The 24048-nt window shown below is 40.9% G+C and overlaps 1 protein-coding gene and 1 long non-coding RNA gene across 10 annotated transcripts in view; both read left to right on the top strand.

Moving 5' to 3' along the window:
* Nucleotides 1-775: 775 nt before the first annotated feature.
* On the top strand, nt 776-5722 carry LOC140629780 (uncharacterized). The gene is made up of 3 exons (XR_012027596.1): nt 776-965; nt 2975-3139; nt 5581-5722. It is a non-coding gene; the product is annotated as an uncharacterized lncRNA (long non-coding RNA).
* A 15962-nt stretch (nt 5723-21684) lies between these two features.
* LOC140629781 (homeobox protein Mohawk-like) overlaps nt 21685-24048 on the top strand; it is a 70105-nt gene continuing 67741 nt past the window's right edge. For 2 of the 9 annotated variants that reach the window (XM_072819346.1, XM_072819342.1), the window contains exon 1: nt 23447-23873. The gene's annotated coding sequence lies outside the window, so the exon portion shown is untranslated. Of the gene's footprint in view, nt 22003-22334; nt 22849-23062; nt 23182-23446; nt 23874-24048 lie in introns of those variants that run through there. The other 7 variants (XM_072819348.1, XM_072819349.1, XM_072819343.1 and 4 more) reach the window with 6 other exon arrangements.

The raw sequence follows: 24048 nt of genomic DNA, 5'->3' as shown, positions 1-24048 counted from the left end.
GTCCCATAGACATTTTCGCTGACCAGAGTCAATGGTGGTGGCTGTACCAGCCTTTGTGTTTTTACATTTGCAAGATGCACCTCAGTGCCAAAGATAAGGGAGCACTGGAGGTCCTGGAGGGTACACAGCACATCCAAGGGCCATATAGTGAGGTCATGGGTAGAGAGAGAGGGAAGAAGTGTGGATCTGGGGCTTTGACTTTATTGGCATCCAAGTGTGGTTCCCTAGGGTTTCTTGGGTTCACTCTTTATTGGAGAATTTACAGCATCCCAAGCAGGAATTGGGGTGCAAGAAAGAAAAATTGGGTTGACTCAAGCAATCATCTATCTAGGTGACACAGGGCTTTCTGAAAAGGGACCTTCACAGGTGAGGGCAGCCTAACTCCTTAGCACAGTTGTTTAGCTAGTAGCTGTGTCATACAGCTGGCAGTATGTTTATTTGAGATGGACTTATTTGAAATGAATACCTCAGCAATCAAAAACTTGATGTCAGGCACCTACATTATAATCAAAAAGGTTAATGTCAGGCACTCACACTATATCGTGTTAAACATTTTCATGCTATTTTTGGTATGAAAACACAAGCATTTTTCAATCTCAGCACTCACATATGAGTGAGAATATGGTCTATAGATCCCCAAGCCGAGAACACTGATCTGAAGGGTTATGGGGGGATTTTAAATAACATGACATTCTTTAAAGAGCTTAACCCAATACTGAGTAAGTGCTCAGTAATTTTCAGTTTCCTTCTCTTCCCTTTTCACTTTATAGATTAGACTTTCATAGTCCACAGTGAGCATTAATTTGTTCAGCGCTGTCTTCAGGTGGAACATCTGCATAAATCTAGCTTTGTGAATATTTTTAAACTGAGAGATTTTCCATCTGTTTTGGAGTTATAGCAGTCCACATTATCCTCACTTGAGCTCTTAATGATATATGTGTGATGGAAACAAGACGTCTTAACGTGTAAGTATTCACTGCCTCCCCAGTCCTGTCTGTGCAGATTCTACCCTTCCCCCACCACCTTAAGCAAGTCTTTCTTTGCCAGTCTAGTTCTTGGTGTTTTTGTAATGCAAAATTAGAAGACAGGGAGAGCAACTGGGCCCGAGCTGCAGTCAAGTAAGGGAAAGGATATTTGCTTTCTGGGTCAGCCCTGGGTTCTTTCTTGTGGAGAATCCAGGTAATGAGCAAAGCAGAAATGAAACCATAAAAAGAAGCTCAATTCTAAATTGATCTAAATAAGAAAGAGATAAGGTGGGGGCAGGAGGAAGAAGACAGAAAAGCCATAAAAGGTGGGTGTCAGGGGAATTGGGGGATTTTGAGAAGACTGCAAAAAACACGGAGTACGAAAGAAGTGTGGAAGACAGATAATATTTTTTAAAGTATTGTTGTGGGTTATGGCACAGATCTCCCTAACAGTTCTTGAGAAATGCACATAAAATATTAAAATGTCTTTTAATTTCTGTTGGGCTACTGGAGTATATATTTCTTCAAATGGAATGCTATGCTAAAATTGATTCATCTGAGCCCTGTACACACATATACACACTTTATATTTGGATCATATACAATCCTTCCTAACTAAACAGCCAGGATCCGGTTACATATTCTCTTTGAACTCAGCCTGGGGCTCTATCTGATCTTTTGCCCACCCCAACCTGGGCAACCATCTCCTTCCAGACTGTAAGAGAGAGAAATAATCTTCTATTATATTTGAACCAATGATTTATGGAAGTATCTGTTATTGCAGCTTAGCCTATACCACAATCAATACATTTAGAATATGTTGCTTTCAGTTTAAGGAATTATTAATTAATAAATAATGTAACTTTTATATACCACTTTCCATATTATGCAAATAATATGATGTTCAGTCCAAAAGTTCAGTCATCAGAGAAGTGCCATTCACTGGCATGAGAATTCATCTCTTCCTGTATAATTATGTTGTGATTGATTAAAATAAAGTTCAGATTTACAAAACTAGAATAGTGAGCCAGCTGATAGCTGTACATTCTTATAGCATTTATTCACTTATTTAGTAAAATTTTTGAATGGTTTCCAGTGTCCAGTCCAGCACAAAAAGAACTTGGAAGTTATCTCTCCTATCCACATAAAAATAGCTGAATCAACAACAATTCTGGGATCCATTAGAGAACTGAGGTCATAGGGCAAACCCCTGCCTCAAAAATTATAGAGACAGATAGGTGAATCCCACGCAGGAAAAACCTTCTAGAGACCCATTTATGGCATAGGAAACCTAAATTGTAATTGACAAATTGCTGGAGGCTCTGTGCAAATTTGAGAATTAAAAACTCCAGAGTGGGATCCAGCCTTGGGAAGGTGGAATGAGTTTTATCTCCAAAAGCCCTACCAGGTTCTCATAGAAAAGATCAGAGGAAACTCTCCACTGTGTCTGGCAAAGAACCATAGGAAATATAAGAAATATTGAATTCTTACTATGTAATGTACCAGGCAATGTATTTGTTGGAGTTACAGTGATGTTAAACAAAAGCTCTCTCTTTGTGGAGCTTTTTTTTTTTTTTTTTTAAACATTTATTTGAGTGAGAGAATGAGCAAATGAGGGGAGGGGAGGGAATCTCAAGCAGATTCTGTGCTGAGTACAGAGCCTGATACAGGACTTGATCTCATGACCTGAGCTAAAACCAAGAGTCAGATGCTCAATTTATTGAACCACCCAGGTGCACCTCTCTTTGTGGGGCTTACGTGCTAGTGAAGAAATAGGACAATAAACAATAGAATTTCAATCAGTGATAAGTGGTATGAAGAAAATAAGGTAAAGCGAGGGCTAGAAAGTGATCAGGGAGGAAAGTACAGCTATTTCAGATAAGGTGGTCAGGGAAGATCTCCCTAAGAGGTGGCATCTGAGCTGAGGTGTGAATGGATTAGAAGCTTGCTTTGTAAATGCAGATAGATCCATATTCAGTCCATTAACATTCTTCCTTCTGACCTTCTAGACATTCATGGACACCATGGATCCCAGAGAGAAGCTGACAGAAACAGTCTGACCTCCAATGTATCAGTGAGGTCAACTGCTTGATCTCTGGTGCCTAAGATTATTGCAGGGAAATGTTTGATGAGGAAAAGAAAGTAATCAAATTCCTGGATGAGTTATGCAATAGGTCTGTTCCCCCCAAAACCTGTCAATCTTTCAAATAAACCCTTCTGAATTTTGTGATCTATTTGTTGAGATTGCTTTTCATGAGCTGATTAATTATAGTATATTATGATAATGTTCTTCATTAGGTAGAATGTTCTGTGATTGATTAATATAGCTCCCATTTATTTGATTAATATAACTTTATTTCTATTGCTAGTCAAATATACTATTTTCAAGTGGTTAGATATAGTATCTGTAGTAATTTTTATTTCAGAAATTGGGACCCCTTGTGCCTATTTTAACATCATTTCTACCCCACTCCTATCCTCCATTTATCTATAAAGTAATACTCATTTATCACACAGTTTTTTATATTTTTAAAACCAGAGGAGGGGGTACTTGAAAAGCCGAGAGTAATGGTTTACAAACTGTGCACCCGGAAGTAGCGATGTAGATTTGCCTTGGGAGGCAAGTAGAAAGCAGAGAGAAAAGGAGAGGCAAAGAGGCTGGCATTGGAAGAATGAGAGGTGGAGACTGCAGGACTTCAGGCCCACATTTGTCAAGAGAGCCAGGCTATGCTGCAATGGCATACGATCTCAATGGTATCCTATCATGAATGTTTATTTCTCTCCCCACAAACACCAGCATAAGGCAAAAGACCTCTTCCATCTAGTAAGCGTAGGGTCCAGCTGTCATCATAGTGTGATGCTATTATGTATCAATACACAGACTCCACTGTCTGTAATGGGAAGAAAGGAATGGAGGATCCACAGGGGTTTTAGGGCCGGAAAGCCATCACATGGTCTCAAGCTAACTTTAAGGGAATCTGGAAGACCTAAGCAACCACCTGGAATACACAGAAAGCCCAAAATATTTCTGCCAACAAGCCCTACCGCCACTTTGAGGAGGGTAGCTATTTATTTATTTACTTATGTATAATGTTTCCAAGGGATATTTTACCTGAAGAATGCATTTTCTAGCTAAAAAAAAAAAAAAATATATATATATATATATATATATATATATATATATATATATATATATATAAAGGCACCGATCCAAAAATAAAGTGATTATTTCAAGGGGCGCCTGGGTGTCTCAGTCAGTTAAGTGTCTGGCTTTGGCCCAGGTCATGATCTCACACTGGGCTCCCCGCTTCTCCTTCTGCCTCTGCCCCTCCCCACTCCCACTTGTGCTTACTCTCTCCTTCTCAAATAAATAAAATCTTTAAATAACACGATTATTTCAAATCTAAGATTGCCTCATTCTGGTATGTTTCTGAGAATATCAAACTTTTATGGTTTGACCAAGATCAGGAAGACTGTTGATAGATTGATATACTGACTTGTCAGAATTGACAAAAAAGAACATCATCCCATGTAGATGTTGAGCTTCTATTCTAGAACAATAGTCCTAGGACAGGGTATAAAGTATTGGTGACCACCATTCATTCCACCCCTTTTCTAGTTGGCCTTCTCAGGTCATAGAGACTAGAAACTTAAGATCTACATTTTCCAGACTGCCTTGCAGCTTGAATTCTGAATGTGATCTAGGCTTGACAAATCAGATGTACTCTGCGGGAGACTTGGCATTTGGAAGTACGATAGAGGCCTTGCCTCTGCAGTTTTGATATGTCTTCTGGTAGGCCTCCTCACAGAGACATTTGAGGTTTTCCATGCTGCCCTCAGCTGTTCCAGTGGAGTGGGGCAGAGGGAGAGAGGAAATCTAAGCAGACTCCACGCTCAGGATGGAGCCACAGGCTGGGCTCAATCTCACAGCCCTGAGATCAGGACCTGAGACAAAATCAAGAGTCCCATGTATAACTGACTGAGCCACCCAGGCACCCCAATCTAAATGTTAGCTTGAATTACAAAATATAAAAATGTATTTGGTTTATGGTATTTGCAATACTGCATTTCCACATGTGAACTTTCTTTGTATAAAGTAATTTCATATATTCATGTTATGAAAAATTGGGACACCTGGGTAGCTCAGCAGTTGAACGTCTGCCTTGGGCTCAGGTCACGGTTCTGGGATCCTGGGATCGAGTCCCCCTTTAGGCTCCCTGCAAGGAACCTGCTTCTCTCTCTGTCTATGTCTCTGCCTCTCTCTCTCTCTGTCATGAACAAATAAAATCATTTAAAAAAAAAAGAAAAAGAAAAAATAAGTAGAGAAAAATAATTTCATCAAAGGGGAGTAAAATAAGTCTAAATCTAGTTATAAAGTGTGAATTAAAAATTCATAACTAAAGCAATCAGCAATTACAGGATAAGTCACCATTGTATATAGTATTCATATTTATATCGCAGTCTAGTCACTATGCTACAGAAATAGCTTTCTTATTTTGTTTTTACAAATATTTCTCTATACCAATAATACCCTTAAAATAGTTTTTCCATCTCTATCTATGTCCACTGCTTTCTGTAAAGACTGTATCTAACTGGGTACTATTTGTCTTTCTAGGTTAAGAAGAAAAGTCTGAAGTAAGCTATAACTAAGTTCTTTGCAACCTTGCTCTTCAACGTGTGGTTAAAAAAAAAAACACAAAGCAAATAAACAAAAAAAAGCAAAAATAGACCCATAAATACAGAATAAGCAAACTGGTGGATGCCAGAGGGCAAGGCAGTGGGGGGAGGGGCAAATGGGTGAAGGGGAGTGGGAGGTATATAGGTTTCCAGTTACAGAATGAATAAATCACAGGTATGAAAGTTACAGCATAGGGAATGTAGTCAGCGGTGTTGTAACAGTGTTGTATGGTGACAGATGGTAGTTATCCTTGTGGTGAACATAGGATAATGTACAGAGTTGCTGAATCACTATGTTGTACATTTAAAACTTATGTAACATTGTGTGTCAACTATACTTCAATTAAGCAAGCAAGCAAGACTATGGTCCTTGAACCATCAGCATCACCTAGGAGCTATTAGGAATGCAGAACATACCCAAATGTATGCATTAGGGATTTGGAGCAGAGCACAGATGTAATCAAAAGTTTAAAAGTACAAACTTTGAAGAAAAGTTAAAAGCTTCTAGAATTAAAATACTTAAAGGAAATTGAAAAATAATCTTCTAACCTTTGTCAGAGAATGGTTTCTGGCTAGTCACACTCTCTAGCATCAACCAGAAAAGTAATTAGTTCCATATAAAGGATGAGAGTTTCAGGCGAGGCATAAAATTAATAATGGAACATCTCTTTATTTGAGGGTCTTTAAAAATATATTGGGTAGAATCCCATCATGATCTAATTGTGGCCTTGACTAGATGTGGAAAGATAGATTATATAATTCTTTAAGGTCTTTTCTAACTAAACAGTCAATGAATGGTCTCTGTATAAATAAAATTCCATCGTGAAAATCAACTCAAGTACCTCGTACCTTCCGCCATGCTATTTTCCAAGCTTTGGCTGGAATATTCAGAAATACTGGCAGCTATATTACCTCTTCTGAAGAAAAAATAGGGAGTACAATTCTTGATCCTTTTCATACTGGCAGTTTTAAAGACTTTTAGTGCATTCCTCATACTTACTTGAATTCATATTCTTATGTACTTAATAAGTTATTTTCCTGCCAGTTTGACATATTAACTCATGTCTGAATTAAAGGCCTTATTAAATGTCTGAGTCAAGAACAGGAAGACTGATCAGAGATCTGTTGCTGAATCCCATGTGGTTTCTATCTGGTAACTTTAGGGTGGCCAACCATCCCTTTTTGCCTGGGACTGGAGTGTTTACCCAGACACGAGACTTTCAGTGCTGAAGTCAAGACATTCAGTAACATTACAATTCAATAATACATCTTTCTGTGAATGCATGCATGTATGCATGCTTATATATACCCGCTCACACACGTTTGTCATTTTCATGTTCTTCTTGGTTTACCGCTGCACCACCCAGGGATCCCTGACTTCACTTTAGAAGACAGAATAACAAGCAAATAAATATATACCTCTTTCCAATGTATGTGCTATGTGATGAGCTGCACCACTAAGCCAGTAGTCAGCTGTTTATCAACTCATTTTTTTAAAATGGGTAAGAAAAAATCTGAAGTTCCATATCTGCATTGTGAAATAAAAAAGAAAAATTCTCTAAATAGAGACATCTTATCTTGCCTATGGTACAAGAGAACAGTTAGTGAAATGGTGCCTCCCTTTCAGCCTTGTAAATCCATTTTTCCAAGAGTAAATTCATTTTCATCTTGTGAGGCTGACAGACTGAACTTCACACACTGCAACCGGGGAAGGGCATACTCTGAGCCAGGTGGCTCGTCATGTGTAATGAAAGGGATTTTCACCATCTTGTCAATCTCATTTTTTCAAAATATTCATAAAATTGTAGAATTGGCTGTATCTGTTTCTCTTAAGTAGCACTTCAGTGTAAAACAACTGATACTGAATTACTCAACTTAAAACTTTTTAGACCAGAAATGTTTCAAGGATATAGGAACATTGATTGAATCAGTGAAAATCCATGAATAGAGAATGATACTGAAAAAAGAAGCCCTCCTCACCAGATGTCACCATTTGAGGCAGTTATTAAGTAAGTTTTTTCCTTTGAAAACATGTATCTAATGGGGAATATTAAACATTTATTTTGCTGCCCCAGTTAGACTATATTACAGAGTAACCAAACCAAAACAAAACAAAACAACACCACTTGATGAAAGAAAGTGTTATTTCATAGAAAAGTATTACCTACTAAGAGAAAAGGAAGGATTGAATTAGATTTTAATCATTGTTGATCCCTAATGAAATTATTGACCTAGGCAAGGGTTGTCAAGTAGTGTTAAAAAGCATTAAGTGCATGTTTTATGGGGAATCTAACTGTTATAAAGTGCCAAAGCAATACTAAAGATTTCTTTCTAGTCACAGGAGAAAAACATAAGTGTACGTTCACAAAGCGACCAGATTTTCAACACCCGAATCCAGTGCTCAAATTTAGCCCCCTGAATGGTGGAGCCATCAAACATTATGTCTCCTGATGTGACACACAAAAAAACACAAACTGTCACCTGTGGCATATTCTAGCCAAAATGTTTAACATAACCTGAGCAGAAGTTTATTTTTTTATTTTTTTATTTTTTTATTTTTTTTTGAGCAGAAGTTTAAACCAAACTTTCAGCATAAGAAAATAGTGTGGATGGGGGAAGTTCAATGATAGCACCAGAAGACGCCCAGACAAAACCAAGACAAATCATTCTGTTGGGGTCCTTGGTCGGATCTGTTCAACAAGTCAGTGTACAATGGAGGAAAAAATTAAGGATGATGCTAGAATATAAGAAAACCAAGAGCCATAAAAGCTAGATTCAACACGTAGGACCTACTAGCTCTAAATGGTATTATGAAGATAATTGAGAAAATCTGATTCAAGATAGACTATTAGATAAGATTAAAATTTTGACTCACAAAGGGAAAGATCATTAGAAAACCAAGATACAAAACAACTTGCTTTGCAATCATTTCATTTTTTATAAAAATACATCCATATATAAAAAAGTATCTGAAAGCAAATCAAAAAGATATTAAAGATAATCTCCAATGGTGGGAATATAGTGCTTTTCTTTTCTTAATTTTTGCTTATCTTATTTTCTAGCTTTCTCAAGGTAGCAGTGTTTGTAACAATAAGATTGTGTGTGTGTGTGTGTGTGTGTGTGGTTTAAAAACTATAAGAATTAAACACTGAGGGTGGGAGTGCCCATGATTTAATGCCCTTAGAATTTTAGACCTCTCTGGTACCTCACACTGATTACTGCAATAATTTTCAATGACTTTAAACAGAGAACTCTTAATCTTCGGTAAGGACTATTGGTGAAGATTTGCTCATCTCCTTTTGTTTATTGCTAATAATATACTTCTGAACATAAGAAAGTGATTCTGTTTTAAAGGAAGAAAGGAATTAAAAACAGAAGAACAATGAAAGGAAATCTGTGAAGAGGGTATTGGGCAAGGACAGAAGTGAGGAAAGAGATAGGAAGCACATGATACCTATTTTGAAGTATGATGATACACACGTGAATGAAGTCTCTGCAGCCCGTACCTCTCCACCTAGCTATCTTCAAATCATCCCTTTGGGAAACTTTCTGTCTTTCCAAGTCTCTGCACGCTGTTTTAGCCCTAAAAACAATCTCAACGTGCTATATTAACTACCTACCCACTTACCTCTTTCTGTCTAGACTGAGGGCAAGGGACAGATTTTTGAAACCACTGTATCTCAAGAATCAAGCACAATGCCTGGAATAGAATGGATGCTAAAGTATTGACTCAATCAGAGGAAGCCCTCCAAGAAAACATAAACTAATATTTATAATGGGGCAAGAAATTGCCCCAGCCACTAATATTGCATCTCTATATGTCACAGAAATTAAAGAAACACATTCTGAAGTAAATGAGATCCAAAACAACCGGGGAAATCCTGCCAAGAAGGCTGTAGTCAAAAAAAAAAAAAAAAAAAAAGAAGGCTGTAGTCTTCAGGAAATCAATGCTCCACAAGATCAGCTGACAAGATCAGCTATTTTAGCCTCTGCTCTATTTGCAGATTTAAGATTGCAGAGGGCACCTTCCACAGGAGATTGGTCGGTTTCCTGAGTGTGTAGCATTCAGCCCCCCAGGCACCCTCTAGTACCTCCTCCATCTTACTGGGAAGTCAGAGTTGAGTCATAATCGTAGGTCCAGGGCCAGGCCTGCATTTTAAATCCCCAGATCCACAAATGAAATCCCTAACATGCCAGACTCCTGGCTCCATTATTTAGTAGCTATATGACCTTGAACTCAGATTCCTCATCCAGAAAAACCTGATTCTAGGACTGTGCCAGGACATTGTGTAAGAAATGAAGTGATTCATATAAAACCCTGGACAGTGCCTGGCACCTAAGGGTTCCATAATTATGAGCTCTTGCTATTGTTACTATTCTCCCTCACAGTAAAGAATTCCACTACGCACCCAATTATCCCAGAGGCCTCCATACCCTTCCCACAGTGAATTGGCAATGTCAGCAATTAGCATCCATGACTGCTCTTTTTTTATGGGATACAAATGAAAGCAGTGGACATAAAACACAGGTCTCCCAATATCTAGCTTATGCTCACTTCTTGGCAGCCTCATCATTTTCACCATTTCCTTTACAACTCTGAAACTTCAGCTTTAAAAGCCATGGTCATTTGTTTATCTTCTTGAGGATATGACTTTCAATGGGAATCTACCTTAGCTGTTATTTAAGAACAAAAAGCATAAAACACTCTTCATCTGCCCCCTTCAGGTAAAGATGACATTTAACAATAATTGAGAAAGTAACTGTTTTCCAAAAGACACTCATGATTTACAAGTGTACCCACCATTGTGTGATTTTGCTCCTTAAAATGACTTGTATTGCCTATTGAAACTCCGATCACACTTTAAAAACTTGAAAACAGAAATTTTCACATCTTTTTAAAAATTTCTCAAAGAGTTTAAGCGAATTATTAAAGTCAGTTGTTGAAAATAAAAATGCAACATGTGATTAATTTATAAGAACTGATTGATATCAAGGAAGACTTGTAAGCATAATTTTTTTTAAAAGATTTTATTTATTTATTCATGAGAGACACAGAGAGAGACAGAGACACAAGCAAAGGGAGAAGCAAGCTCCATGCAGGAAGCCTGATGTAGGAATCGATCCTGGGACTCCAGGATCACACCCTAGGCCGGTGCTAAACCGCTGAGCCACCCAGGGATCCCCAAAGACTTGTAAGCATAATTTTAAGCAAACTCTTCTTTTAATTGTGGGTGGGCCGAAAACAAATGGTAAATGTGGTCTGAAATTGACCTATTCTGTGTGAATCTGTCTTGTCTTGAAGTATCTTTTTTTGAGATGACATGAAAAACAAGTCTCTAATTAACCTGAACTTGAGCCCCAACTTTTAAATTATTATTAAGCCAAGATTTTTTTAATTATGAAGCAATTCAAATTATAAAACTTTCACTAAAACCTGTTGATCATATTAATATATATTTACTTATTAACAATTATATTTTGCTGGAAGCAAAAAATATTTTTGTTTCACTGAGAGAAAAAGATATTTTAAAAATATTACTTACCTTTGCCTTTAAAAAAATTTTTTTTTGTGTTTTAGAATTAACATGATATAATAGGACAATAGTGCACATAGACTATTTACAAATACATGATTATATATTAGAGACGTCTGCCCAAAATATTTTTTACTAATCAGGGTGTATAATTTAAAAAGCTTAAGCGCCACTGCCCTAAATCAATTTTTTCCCTAAGTATGGTTTGAGAAACATCTGTGTTAGCATTGCCATAGGGCCTAAGCCCAGGAAACCTGACTTTCAGCATGTATAGTTGGGATCTGGAATGTGCATTTTTAACAAGTACCCCTGCTTAAGGCAGTTCACAAGCTACATGTTGAAAAACATGGTGTTGAAGGAAATAAAAAGCATTTTGTGGAGCTCATGATTGCCTGTGAATAAGGCTGGTAAGTGGTAGTAGCCATATGCAGTGCCCATAATCAGCTGTCTCCTCATTCATCTTAAGGGAAATAATTTGCAAAGCTGACTTCGCGGGATCCCTGGGTGGCGCAGCGGTTTGGCGCCTGCCTTTGGCCCAGGGCGCGATCCTGGAGACCCGGGATCGGATCCCACGTCGGGCTCCCGGTGCATGGAGCCTGCTACTCCCTCTGCCTGTGTCTCTGCCTCTCTCTCTCTCTCTCTGTGACTATCATGAATAAATAAATAAAATCTTTAAAAAAAAAAAAAAACAGAAAAGCTGACTTCGCTCAAGTGTATAATCCCCTGACCCTCAGTGAAAATATTGTTTCCTAAGAACGGCTCTGTAATAATTGCCCCTCTTAAAAATGTATGTTGCCCTGTTAAAAATGACACTCCTTTCTGTCACTTCAGGTGTTGTCACATGCATTAATCATTGTAGGCTCATCAGAGGATAAACTCATGGGAATTATTCAGTAAGTGTGATTTCATTTTGATTCATCAGAGAACCCAAGTTTAATAAATTTTTTAGAAGTCAGTTAATCAGTACGTAAATAAATGCAAAAAATTTAAAAGCACTCGAAACAACCAGTATCACCCTTAGACCCAGGCAAGGGGCCACTGTCCTGAACCTTTCTTTGAAAGTACCTACATCACACACATGTGTGCAGGTAACTATATTAAAGAGCACACAGTGCCTCTGTTGTATAGGACTTAGCACTCATTAGAATGACTTTAAACCAAAAAATCTGCTGTTGTGACCAATACCATTCAGGGCCCATAGGAATTCTTCTACACATTGTTTGTTGTATAACCTGAGGATAAAAGGTAATCACTTCCAAATATTGGAAAGGTTTTGGTTATCCTGCTAAGAACATTAGAGGTGAGCATTTCTTTCAAGAGCAGAGAGAAAAGATAAGTTAATCAACTCAGCAAATCCTCTGAATGCAATCTAGCCTTGCTTCATATAGTATTTGTTTTCCAGAAGTGCCTGGCATCACTTTCTTGCTTCTCCAATACAAGATATTCAATGTTTAGCAAATCTTTGCAGTGGTTGCACCTGGCAGTGACAGAACATTTTGCAATATTAAACAATTTATAACACTTAAAGATTGATAAGTGTGTAGATCTAGACTGTCATTCATGAAATCAGATATCAATACTTTACACTGACAACCAGCTATGCCTTGAACACTAGCATGAACAGATAATTTTATTTATATGGAATATTCTAAATTAATTTTCCAAAATATTAAATAAAATTTCAGCTTTATTTAAAATCCTATATTCATTAATTATTAATTTTTCTTTTCTATTTGAATGTTACATATAATGTTTTAGAATGAAATAGCACTTCATAACAATATATATTAAAAATATATAAACTATATTAAAATAACTTTAAACCTAAAATTTTCTATATTTGCTTTAATGTACATTCTTGATGAAAATATATTCACTTATTTCATATATTCAATATATCTTGGACACTTTTAGTAGAATTACTTTTTATTTGAATTCCTTCAGAACACAAGTTATGAGAGCATATCGATCATAATAACACAGTGATCTTTACTGAAATGAAGACAAGGAAAATAAATTTAACTAAATAAATACATAATAAATTACAAATTGTGTCTCTTTCATTTTATTACTCATTTAACATTGCTAGTCCAACAACAAAACATCCAGACATGTGCAGTAACAATTAAACCAACTTGTCTTCAATATTTTTCAAAGAAAAATCATAACTTTAAATAGTTTTTGATTTTTCATCATGATAGTATAGTTGTCAAGGTAGAGGGATGTGACATATTTTATTTAACAGTGTTTTTAGCTTGATTTGTAACTTTTAAATATTTAGACATATGGTGTGTAGGCGTCCATTTGTACTTTTGCCTTGGACTACACGAATATTAGAGGGAGGCCTAGAAGCTATCCCAAACAAAAACAAGACAAAACAAAACAAGACAAGACAAAACAGCAAGAAATTCATGAAGTTGTAGGAGCCACTATCATCTCTTTAGGCCTCTCAGTCAAACGACTGGTTTTCACCCCACTTGGGATATGCCACTTACAATCATGCTGTGTCTATTCCTATAACAGAGCAACATTTCCAGATCGCTGGGGGTGTTCCAAAGTATGTTGTTTTTCATTGCTGAACCACTTCACCGCCTGGTAGGAAGGATGTTCTCCAGATTGAGAGAACCCACAGAAGAGTCAGCAGTTATTAGCTTTTGAGTGTGAACACACACATGAAATTTAACAGGAAGTACAGCCTTTTGCAATGATGTCGGAGCTGTGGGAAGTCAGCACATTCTGGGTGACACTGAGAGTCTATCTGCTCCCCACCAAGGTCACATACAGAAAGGAAAGCAAACACACTGGTGTCAAATTTCCTGCTGCTGCATGAGGAGCCAAAAGGTGTGCAACCACGTATTTAGCTGTGCCTACAATGATGCAGTCAAGTAACGTTCTTTCTCTCTACCCTTCCAGTGTACCTTCAGAGAGGCGGTTAGTCAGAATTAGGTGATTCAGCAAATGAGCTCTGGCACCTGCCTGACGGCATTCAAATCCTAACTCCAACAGTGATCAACCCGTGACTTAGGGCAATTCTAGGCCTAGGCGTCCTCTTCTACAAAATGGGCACTAATAGGTGCTTACCCCAAAGGATGGCTGTGAGAATGACATGAGTTAAGTGCCTACGATGGTACATGGGCATGTAGTAAGTGCCATGTGCATGTGATGTAAATTTTTTTATTCCATAACTATGTCCCCATTTATAAGAGTCCAGAAGAGCAGCATTAGGACATTCTGTCTTGAGCTGACCGCTACTGCAGGTCCAAGAAAAAAAAAACTGTGATATTTGGATATTACAGGGCTTCTCTTATCCTAGACTTTGGGCTATTTAAATTGCACAATTCATTGGCATAAACACCTTTTTTCCTTTTCCCTTTCTTGTATAGCCCACACTCCCTTCTAAAACAGGATTTGTAGTAGCTGACAACATCAAAGCACACTTAGCAAAGATCAATGAATATCAAAACAAACAGATAGCTAATTACTTAGGATCACTGTATAGTTCTAGGTGAAGGCCCAACTGCTCCACCCCACCACTCCACCCCAATAAGTTGCCTGCCGGGGTAGTCTGGAGCCGAGACACTTGGGCAAGAATTGGTCTTAGGAGAGAGGTAGAGGCTTCTCTCTCAAGAATTACCTCACTGCCACATATGACAAGTTTATTCTCAAAACTTGTCTCTTCCAAACCCCCTCTCCCTTCAAGAGTTTTCCAAAAGAGTGTAAAGGTGGAGGACCAGAGGCAGGTTTCAGGAAGGCCTGGACCAGGAAAGATGAGCTAACAACTCCTGTGTTTACTCTTGCTGTTTTTTTTTTTTTTCCAATGGAAGCCCTAAAAATCTCTCTTGAAACCCAGAGGTTTTTGGCATAAAACTTGAAAATGTCTGATGTAAGAGGTGAAAATGCTGTTTTTCAATCAGGCTCAAATTTCTGAAATAATGATCTTTTTGCATGTTTTCAGGAAGGATGTTGGTAATATGGTTACAAAATTTTTAGCAGACACATAAAATGGCCCTTCTATCGTCTTTATGCTCCCTCATGCAATTTCTACAGATGATTTACAGATTTACTGGATTCAAGCAATCTTTATATCAGACACCTTAGAACATTTTAGATGAGGTATGTTTGTTTTCTGGGGCTTTCTTAACAAGTTTCTAAGCTAGGCAAGGATCATGTCTTTTAAATCAAATTCAATGCAGTTCTTGGCACAGGATTTTGCATGCAGGTGTCCCATAAATGTTTACTGTTGATTATTTTAAAAGAAAACAATGGAAAAAATAGTTTGAATTTTGTGGGGTTTGGGGGAGAGGCAGGAGGAAGTGAGCTAGAAAACAGTAATCCTTATAAATTAATCACCATTTTTCCATGACTTAAAAAAAACATAAGCATCAAAACCCAAACAATACCGTGTCTAAAGGTATGTCAATACTTTTTTTTTAAAGGGGGTTAAAATACAAAAAGAACAGCATTAAAAATATTGTGAAAATAATTAGGCTGATTCTCTAAACATATTTAACACATTCTCAGGAGGAGAGGGGAGAAAGCATGCTTTCTTGACATCTTTTGAGTTCCCTCTGTTTGGGAAAGCCTCCAGTCATCTAAAAGTGCTTTGCTTAAGCCCGCTGGCGGTAACTTTGTACAGGTGTGCATTATGGAGCATATAGGCTAAGTTCCCTTTGTCAAGAAACCCCAAAGTACTGTGACTTCAAGAAGGGGAAGTCTATTGGTCCCTCATAAGAGTCCAGAGCTGAATAGCCCAGGTGCGGGGGGCCAGCAAAATCAACCTCCCGTCAAATCTAGCCTGCTGTCTGTTTCTGTTCCTGAGGTAAGAACAGTTTGTACATATTTAAATGACTGGAAAAAAAAAAGTCAAGGGAAGTATATTGTGTTGCACATGAAAATTACATAAAGCTCAATCTTCGGTGTCCATTAAATAGTTTTACAGCAACACAGCAACACTCATTCATTGACTCATTCATACTCAAGCATTATCTACAGCTGCTTTCACACTGCAGTGGCAGAGTTGAACGGGGAACTTATGACCCACAAAACCTCACACATTTACTGTCCAGCCATTCCCAGAAAGAGTTATCTGAGCCCAAGCCCGGAAGCTCTCATCCATGTGGTCCATTCAAAGCCCCAGGTTCCTTTCATCTTGTGACTCTCTGCTGTTCTTTGAGTTGTTATCTGATCAATAGATGTGGGTCACTGTCACATCCGTGTTCCAGCCCTTGGTAACAGGGAAGAGTTAAAGAAGACAAGCAATTTCTTTTTAAGCAGATTAAGCAAAAGTTGAATACATCACTTTTGCTCACACGCATTCCTTTGGTGAATTTATTCAAATAAACCACACATACATGAAAACAGAATAAAAATGAAAGCAGGGAGGATGGATGGGGTGGTGGGGTCAGCCAAAAGCTTGATACAGCATGAAGTACATAGAGTAATTGCATCTTAAAACTCTATTGAGTACCTGAAGTCCATTTGGTTCCAAACATAGAGTCATACTAGCTGGTGATCAAAAGTCTTCACTATATTTAAATGGCCACGTTTTGATATGCAAGCAAATTGATTTTCAAGATAGAATAGTCTCCTGGGAGAAATTCTTGTATTTCAATGCACATTTTGAGGACAAAACGTTCTCCAGATTTCACCTCAAGATTCCACAATATAGTATATTTTCATGTGTATAATGGAGTAGAGACTCTGTGATTATTGGTGGCTACCGAAGATATTTTGGAATGAAACGAAAAGATGAAGTGTTAGTGCTTCACGGTTACTTCAGGCCCTGTCTCAAGCTCTGGGAAGTAGAAGAAGAACATTAACCCACCTGGATCTCAGCTCTACTGACTGTTCATTATTTGTATTTCTGTACTTTTTATGTAGCTAACGTTTTGAGGAGTGTTGGCAACAAAATATTTGCATGTTTGTCCAGAGTGAATTCGACTAATATGCAAGCAGATTGAAGGTTCTCATATTGACTGGTTGCTTTGTGAAAAAAAAAAAAAAAAGTAATTCGCATTCCATTAAGTATTGAGCAAGAAAAAAAAAAGATGCATTTTACTTTTTCAAATGATGGATGGCAGGGACTCATCACTTTTACAAATAACCTTATATTGCTGGTGGTCAGTTACCACTTGGTTATGTGATGCATTTGAAAAGCTCTGTACAGCCGTCCTCTACTCTGGAGACTATGGCTGCCCGAAACTGCTCTCCTGCTTCGAGCAGGACACGACAAAATAAAAGGCAGCTTCGTCCTAGAACAGTGTTGAATTAGCCTTCTAAATTAGAACCATAACCAGGCCATGCATATTACTATTTCGATACTTGACATGCTCTGAAATTAGAAACAGAATAATATTGGAAGTCTTTGGAGCGCAAGATGGTTTTAAAATTTTGAAGATTAAATTTATTACAGCCTTTTGGGTGTTTTGCAACATCTCTTAGACCAATCTACATTGGAAAGGAATTCGCCATGTACACCAGAAAAGGAATTTCAAATCAGTGGGGGAAAACTCTTTAAGGGACACCACAGGAATAACTAGCTATTCAACTGAAGAAGAGAAAAGAATCAAGTTAGATTTCCACCTCACAACATATACAGATTAATTCCAAGAGGATTAAAGAGCCAAGTGAAAATAATTTTTTAAAACCATTAGAAGAAAATAAAAACACAAAATACAGACACAAAATTGTAAGGAAGACACAAAACCAAGAATTCATAAAGGAAAATGCAGACCTATTGACCTATATTCACCTTTAAACCCCCTATAAGGCAAAATCAAAATAGGCAAAAGGCAGATGTCAGACCAGGTAACATATTTGCACTATATAAAACATATATATCATGGAAAAATGATTTATAAAGGATCTTTATAAAATTAACAAGGCATCTAATAAAATTATAAGCAAGTTTCTTTAATTAAGAAATACAAATGGCTTATAAACAAATGAAAATCTTCTCACACAATAAGACACTATTTTACTCATCAGACTGGCAAACATTATGATGTCCAAATATATGAAATGCTATGTAGCACGTCAGCAAACGGGGACTTTAGGGGCATAGATTGGAGGGAAATTAGGAAATATCTATCAAAATTTTTAAATCATGTCTCCTTCAACCCAGGAATTTCACATCTGTATAGCGATTCCTAGAAACATGCTTACACTTGTGCAGAAATAGTCCAACAAAGGTGTTTAATGTTTATTATAGTGAGAATTGAAAAGGCAGAAATGATGATGGAGAATGACTAAATGGATTATGGAGCATCATGTAAGACTTAAAAATACGGAATTACATGTATATGTCCTAATATGAAAGTTCTCTATGAAATCGAATGAAAAAGCGAGTTTTAGTTTAATTCTGTGTGTCTGTGTATGTTTATATAAGGGCATAAGTTATGGTCTCATTTATTTCAAAAGGTCAGAAAGCGAAACTATGATGATTTGCTTGCATTCATGTATGTGAACCCAGAGAAGAAGGAGCCAAAGGCTGCACATCAAATCAGCAGTGGCCACCTCTTGGTGGTTGCTACCCAGGAACGTGACTGGGTGGAGCTGGCTGACGAGGAACTTTCACTTGTACTCTGTTCCTTGGCTGTGAGTGAATTTATGGAGAAGGCCCTCTCAGAGAGAATTTATCCTGCATTATTTATGCAATTAAAATTAAATCATAAACAAAGCAAAAAATGCCTTGTGAGAAATTTGGAGGCTCCCATTTCTGCTGGCTCACCCACCACGTTTCTGCAGCTGTGGCTTTCACTATGGGCTTCGCTGTTTCCCTTATGCACTTCGACATGTATCTCTACAAGTCACACTGGCCAAGTGTGAGGTGAACCTGCTATTTGTTCATAAATTTACTATTTTATAACATTTGGACGGGAAGTGACAGTCATTCCCTGGCTTTGTAATTTATATCATTGCCTATAAGTAATAACTAGAAAAAAAGAGTTTAAAAGCAATCCTTATTTTCAAAAACTTTAATCAATATTTGTTCTGAACTGTCAGGCTCCTTGGTAAAATACCAAAATGCTTAAAATGAAGGCTTTTTTTTTATTAGAAAGTGAAAATTGCTTATGTTTATAATGACACTCTAGGTCTAACAGAATGAATCAAGATTTCTGCCAAATGTTGTTACTTAACATTTTTCTAGCTTTAGCAGTAGTAATATATTGCTTTCACATTAAAAAAAAAATCTTAATAATAGCATATGGCAAATTTGTGGAAAACTTAATAGCTTCATCTTTTATGCTTTAGTAAGTTCAGGCTAAACCAAGATCAAACTAACCAAAATTAAGATTAGGACTCAAATTTTCTGACTTCCGGCCTAAGCTGTTTTTTCTTTCACCTGCACATGGCCATCTCCCACAAACTACATATTCTCTTAGGTCTTCTGATATGTTTTCTAAAACTTGAAGGTTTGCTTCTGAGGATTATAATGCAGCATTTCATATGCTGAGATTACAACATAGCATTAGAAGCTCAGTAAAATTCATCTTCAGAAGAGGTGGAATTTAATATAATGATAACTGTGTCTGAACTGTGGGTTAAAATAAAGAAGAAACTTTATTCTTGCACAGAGGATGAAACTTGCAAAAATAAAAATTTTGGTCTATCAGAAAACACATGCCCATTTGTATATTATGGAGGGATCCTCCATATGATTTCATTTAAAAACCAACCCTTCACTGTTTTTTTTTTCATTTTAAAATGGATTCTAATTACTAAACTATAATCTAAAATAATTCTGCAATACTTTTTCAGTGACTTAAGACAAAGGTGTGTATATTTATTCCTATACCAAATAAAAAATGTTTCACACAAAGATTATTTTGCTGTATATTTTATATCACATTTTAAGAAAACAAATCTTATACGTAAATATATCTAAGATGAAAGTCCTCTAAGTGCATTTTAAAATTGTGTAAATGCAGTTAAGACTAAAACAACAAAATGCAGTATATACTACTCCCTAACTCAGTACTGTACAATGAAATTACAAGCAACCAAGTACATGCTTGTTGCTTTACACAGCACAGCTGGCCAAAATAGATGTCAGAGGGGCGTTTTACAGCTGATTTCATTATAATGACTGGTGACCACCATCATAGAGCCATAGGAGAGAATCCCTCTCTTTCTTCCTGTGAATTATCAATTTATCAATTGTGAAACTTATTCGCTGCAAGTCTGTGGCTGAAATTTTATGATGGGACTTTAAATCCCACAGCGAGTTCTGTAGACCGATGTGTATATTGAATTCACACTTCAGCAAGTCAAGTGCGGCGCCAATGACAAAATGCTAACGTTCCAACCTCAAATTATACATGAAGGGAAAACAAGGACAGGGGGGAATGTGCTCAAATGATAATATTTATCTGCCTAACGCGCAAAAACTTAAACCTTCGTCCTGTTCTGCTTTAGATTGTGCCACTGCCGGGTTTGCCATCGCGTATTTTGGGAGATAACATAATGGAAAATTCGAAGGTGTGATTAGTCTTGGAAATAGTAGCTTTAATATAGAGATATATTTAACCACTTCCAGGGCCATAAAAGGAAGATGCTTAGGTGGGCCTCTGCCCCAGAGCTGACCAGCCACCTTTAAGGAGAAAAGAATAATGATGTCATAACTTTCAGGTTTGGGAAAATCTACTTTCGCTCTTACAAAAAGATGAAGGTGTCGCTGCGGCGGCAAGGCCCGCGGCGAGTACGCGGGCGGCTTCGTGCTCGGCGCCTGGAGGATATTCAAGGCTGCCAGAAGCTCTGAGCTTCACCGTTGCACCCAAATTACAGCTTTCGCTACTCTTATATTTAGGGTGATGGTGGGAAGAGAACTATCGTCAATAAGGGAATCTGAGAGGCATTCTGACTCCTTGCACTGTGTCCCAGCTCGGGATTCTTCCAAGTTCCATGCCCTTTCCTCCATGCAGGTCCCTGGCCCTGGGCTCGCCCTCTCTTTCTACCTGGGTCACCGTGGGCTGGGCACCTGGGCTCGCCTCGCCCCAGCCTTGCCTCCCTCCACCCCTGTGTCCACGGCGAGCGCAGCCTCTCCAGCCCTGGCCTCGGACGCGGGACGTGCGCCTGGATCCCAGACAACCCGGACCTCAGAAGCCCGGTGACACCAGAAAAGAAGCTCCCGGGGCGCAAGCACCTCCCGTGATATGCTCGCACGTTAGAGGCACAAACCTGAGCTCTAACTTCTCTCCCGCTAATCGCGAAGCAAATGAAGGGCGCATCGCAGCGCACTCTCCTGCTGGCCGCGCGTGGCTAAATTTCCGGCTCTCGGGCCAGCTAAGACGCGGGATTTGCACCGCAGTCTCTCAGCTCCCGGAGCCCGAGCCGAGCGCTACTTGCGGCTTCTCCAATTTCTCCCTTAAGTGTGAAGGAAATAGCCCCTTTTGCTCTGCGCCTGCGGGGCCGGTGGATCTGAGAGCCGGGCCCCGCTGGGGAGGACCCGGCGAGCGGGGGGGGAGGGGGGCCGGGGGGGCCTCCCCGGCGGCGCCTACAGCGGCGGCTCGTCTGCGAGGTTAACGGCAGTCCCCGCGGCCGGGAGGGTGCTGAGGCTTCCTCTCGCCGGCCCGGGAACGTGGATACCGCGCCCGCAGGATGTTCGCCGGCTGGGCCGCGCAGTCAAGAAACATGAGAAGGCCTCGGTATTCCTGTGCCCGGGCCGCGCGCGCCCGTCTGCGTAAATAAAGCCGAGAGGACGGCGGTGGCTGCGGTGAGCGCGCTGGAGCCCGCGCCGAGAACATGCGGCGGGGATGGGAGCGCGCCTAGCCTCGACGCGGGAGAGCCAGCCGCCCTGCCGCCGGCCGCCGGCCGCACCGCCACAGGTACAGCCCTCGGGTCGCGCGTCGTGCTCGGCGCCGGGGGACGCGCGGCTCGCCCTGGCTCCGGGGGGGGGGGGCGCGTTCCCTCTGCCTCCTGCCCTCGGCTCTCCCCGCCCTGCCCCCACCCCGCTTCGAGGTCCGCGCCCCGGGGTGGCCGCTCCTGCGCGGCTTTACAGTTGTTCGCGGGCGTCGGGTGCGGTAGTTCCACACGCAGGGAGCTCCCCAAGCGACAGTTTGGAGCGAGGCAGGGCAAGGGGAAGTGGGGGGTGCAGGAGCAGAAAGGGGCGCTGGGGACTGCGCTTGGGCGCCGGGTGAGGGCCGGCAGCTGCGCTTCCCACGCCCCACGCCCCGAACCCCTCGCTTCCGGACCCGGCTCTCGGACCCTTGCAGCCCCCTCCCAACTCGCCTGCAGCCTGCAGACCCAGACTGCGCCGGGTGTCTGTGGCTGCGACCTCTGCGTGGGCTTGGGACAGCCAGGAAAAGGTCCGGGGTGGCAAACCTCACGGCGGAGTCGCCTGGAAAAACTCGCCGTTGACTATGGGACCACGGGGCGGAGAGACACAGTCGGAGTGGGAAAGGGTGTGTTGGACAAACATCTCAGCGTGAACGCAAAGCACTACGCGCACTGATTTAAAAAAGAAAAAAAAAAACAAAAAACCACCACCACCACCACCAAGGCTAGTCCTGACCTTAGAACAGGGGCTGCAAGCACGGAAATTTGCTTGGACACTTTTCGCCGAGGCTGTGGGCACACTCCAGACACGTACCTGCCTGCGCGGGAGGACTCAGCCTTATAGTGCACTGAGCACTCCGCAGAAGGCTGGCTGCACCTCCCCAGGAATCCTGACGGTAGCCGTCTCTCAATCTTTGTGGTCACGGTCCTCAGTGTCGCGCGTGGCCGCTGCTGTGGCGGCGGGAGGGCGGGGTTAGGGGGCGTTGGCGAGTGTGGGCGCTCTGCGAGGCAGAAGATCTGGCGGTGTTGGGGTGGCTGCCCCGGCCCGGGCGGGGCGGGGTGAGGGGGGGCTGGCAGGAGTGCGGAGGCGGCTGGGGAGAAACAGGAGCTACCCCGAGGCGCGAGGCGGGGTGATGGGGGCGGTAACTCCACTGCTCCGCCGCGGCGCGCGCTTGAACCTGAGGCCGGCGCTCTGCGGCCAGAGGCTCGGGGCCGCCGCGACCCCGGAGGTGAGCTGCAAGCTTTTTCCAAGGATGGAAGCCGCAGGCTCGGTGGTGCGCGGACCGCTATGCCTCCTTCCGCTCCTGACACCTATGCAACCTCTGAAATGGTTCCCCGAGGCTCCAGAGAGGGGCGAGTGAGGAGGGGCTCCGAGCTCCAGGCTCACACCCGCGCTGAGGAAGAGGACCGCACTGACAGCGGGTTCCGGGAGGCCCGGGTCTCCGGCGCCTTTGACCCGCCGGGACCCTGCGCGTCCTGGAGCGGGCGGGGGTGGGGGGGAGGGACACAAAGTGGTGCATTTGCCTCTGACGCCACTTAACTTTCTAGCTCTGGAGTGAGCTGACTTTCCCTGCCCTCACCCCTACCCCCAGGGACCTTAGCCAGAATTAGAACGCAGGGGTTTCAGCCAAACCATCCAGGATCTAGAAAACATGAAAATCCCCGGAATCCCAGTGTGGCCTGGGACTCATTAACCGGGACTTGCAGATGTAGTCGTTCATATTACCCCCAAATTTCCCTTCCTTCCAATCCCTCCTTCTAACCCGAGTGGGAGCTCCGCGATGCTTTAGACTTCCGTGTGCCTGAAGAACCAACACCCCCCTCCCCGCGCCTCTCGGGCTCCGCTAACCCGATTGCAGTTCTTCCAGATTAAAACCAAGAAAAGAACTCGTTTAGGAATTACTTTCCTTTGCCAACGCAGGTAAATTATTCCTGGTTGAGGTTCCTTGGGAACTCGATGTCGGGGGGCCAGAAGGAGGGTAGGGACCTGTCCCCCCAGCGAGCAGGGTTGGGGGGGAGGGGAGGCTGGCGGGTTAGCGGTGTAGCCAGGTGGGGAGAGCAAGGATTCCCGTGTCCAGGTGCCGCAGCCCCGCTCC

The sequence above is a fragment of the Canis lupus genome, unplaced genomic scaffold (assembly GCF_048164855.1).
Source record: "Canis lupus baileyi unplaced genomic scaffold, mCanLup2.hap1 Scaffold_254, whole genome shotgun sequence".
Taxonomy (NCBI): Eukaryota; Metazoa; Chordata; class Mammalia; order Carnivora; family Canidae; genus Canis; species Canis lupus.
The sequence above is the reverse complement of the archived record's forward strand: the minus strand, read 5'-3'. Positions and strand labels throughout refer to the sequence as shown.